At 36.8% G+C, this 2472-nt stretch overlaps 1 pseudogene; it reads right to left on the reverse strand.

Annotated features, from left to right (window-relative positions):
- Nucleotides 1–814: 814 nt before the first annotated feature.
- Nucleotides 815–897, reverse strand: LOC116879598 (annotated as a pseudogene).
- Between the last annotated feature and the right edge of the window lie 1575 nt (nucleotides 898–2472).

Below are 2472 nucleotides of genomic sequence, written 5' to 3' on the forward strand. Positions count from 1 at the left end.
GAGTAAAATGTTTGGCTTTCTTAATCTTCAGCACTAAAAAGTTTACAGAGTAATTTGAAGAAAACTTTATAATAGTTATTATTAAAAGTAAAAAGTAACATATATTCTCTATGTCTCACAAAATTCACTCCTTCAGAAATGTTCTGTGTTTACCAATCTTTGATTTTGGTGGGCATGTAACGGCACTGGGCTCTGCCTTCTGGGCTGAAATATTGTAGATCGCCTTGATATAATTTATCAACAAAAAGCATTCTCTCCATAAACCTTAATAAGTTAGCAATGAGTTTCTGTGGTAGAAAGGGTTTTTTTCTCCTTTGTTACCTTTTGATTTATAGCATGTCCTTCACAGGAGCCATGTTTGAGGAAAATAGCAATTCTCACTAATCGTTACATGCAGCCTATCCTCCTCACAGAATGAATACAAATAACAAAATATACTAATACCAATAAATATATTTTTGTATGACACACCAGTAATTAACTTTGCAAATTTGCCTTTAAAAAAACACACACACACAAAACAAAAAAACCTTTGTTGCACAATAGATCAATGGTTGCCAGACTATGATTTCACAGACTAGGAAAATTACCAAAATTTTGGGAGGAATTGACATAGAGTTGCCAAATATTTTCTTTTGCCGAATAAAGATACTACAAGAGGAAAAAAAAGTCGCCTAGAATCTAATATCAGAATTATTTCATGAAAGGACACTTTTGTAGTTAATACATTAGTGGATCCATATGATTTGCTGATTTATCTTTCTCGTTTTTCTGCTTACATCCTCCTTGGGTCTGTCCAGGCTCCATACTGGTCTTTTGCATGTGATCCTTGCACAGGGGCTGTGCTAATCTTCTGTATCATTCCAATTTTAGCAAATGTGCTGCCAAAGTGAGTACCAGGCCATCTTTTAAATGACTTCAGTAGTAATTTCATGGAAGGTCTGGGCATAACAAACTCTTCCTGTGAGGGATTACAACGATGGAATCTGAAGCAGGCTGTCCATGCTTGAATCCCAATTTGGACTCTTCCTAGCTGTGTGACCTTGGGCAAGTTACTTAACTTTCCTGTATCTTAGTTTCGTCATCCCTGATATAGTAATACTTAATAGTAACTACCTCAGAGGGTTGTTGTGTGGATTATGAGTTAAAATAGATAAAGCACTTAGAACAGTGCCTTGTAAAGTTGTATTATATAGGTACTTGCTGTCAGTGCTAATCTGTGTATGTCTGGCAGGGTCCACATTTTGTCCTCATTCTCGAGTTACAGTTCAGCGAAGCATGGAATTCTATGTTGAGCCTTACTGCCTTTCAGCATTTTCAAGATATTATTCCATTTTCTTTTTGCATCCCTCATTGTGTTTGAGAAGTTTATCTTTCCTTCGAAGTTTATCTTTCCTTATGGGCAACAATCTCTCTTCTCTCAGATTTGCTTTTAAAGTTTTTCTCTGTATGTTTGGTGTTCTGCTTTTTATTATTCTATGTCCATGCGTGGATTTAATCACATTTTTTCTAGCTTAAAATTCATTCCACTCCTTCAAATCGGAGACTACCATCTTTAATTGTAGAAAATTCTCAATCAGAAGTTATGATGAGATTCTGCTGTGAGTGTTTTAAAAACAATTCTAAATCAAAGTGGTTCCTACAAGACAAAAGTTTCTCTTTTTCACATAGATGAGGCTTTCCAGGTGGCATTTGATGGTGTCAGAGGCTCAGGGATCCTTCCATTTTATTGTTCCACCATTCATTTTCAGCAAGTAGATTCTCTAATCAAACTTAAACCAGGGGCACCTGGGTGGCTCAGTGGGTTAAAGCCTCTGCCTTCGGCTCGGGTCATGATCCTAGGGATCGAGGTCCGCATTAGGCTCTCTGCTCGGTGGGGAGCCTGCTCCCCTCTCTCTCTCTGTCTGCCTCTCTGCCTACTTGTGATCTCTCTCTGCCAAATAAATAAATAAAATCTTAAAAAAAAAAAAAACCTTAAACCATACCATCTGCATTTGAGCTACTAGGAAAGAAAAAGTAGAGAAAAAAGTCCTATCTCTTTCCTTTAAGGACATTTCTGGAAGTTGCACATGCTGTTTTGTTTACATTCTAGAGCTCGGTCATATAGCCAATCCAGGTATAAGGGAAACTGGGAAATACTGTCTTTATTCTGGGCAGCCTAGTTCTCAGCTGAAAATGGGTGATTCTGTGAAAAAGGCAGAGCGCGAGACTGGTTATAAGGAACAGGCAGCAATCTCTAACATAGCCATTTTTATTGCAGATTTCTCTCATATTCCCTCTATTGTGTCCTTCTGGAACACTTAGTAACATTCTATTCTCTGTGCCTCTTTCTGTTTAATATTTCTTTTTTTATCTTTTTGAGTTTCATTCTGTGAGATTTCTTCAACTCGCCTTCCAACTTACTTTCTTTTAAGCTATGTTTAGTCTACTAAGTTTTTAAATTTTTTTAATCTACTGAGTTGTTTTGAAAAA

Source organism: Lontra canadensis, unplaced genomic scaffold (genome assembly GCF_010015895.1).
Source record: "Lontra canadensis isolate GAN:19392208 unplaced genomic scaffold, GSC_riverotter_1.0 scaffold61, whole genome shotgun sequence".
Lineage (NCBI taxonomy): Eukaryota > Metazoa > Chordata > Mammalia > Carnivora > Mustelidae > Lontra > Lontra canadensis.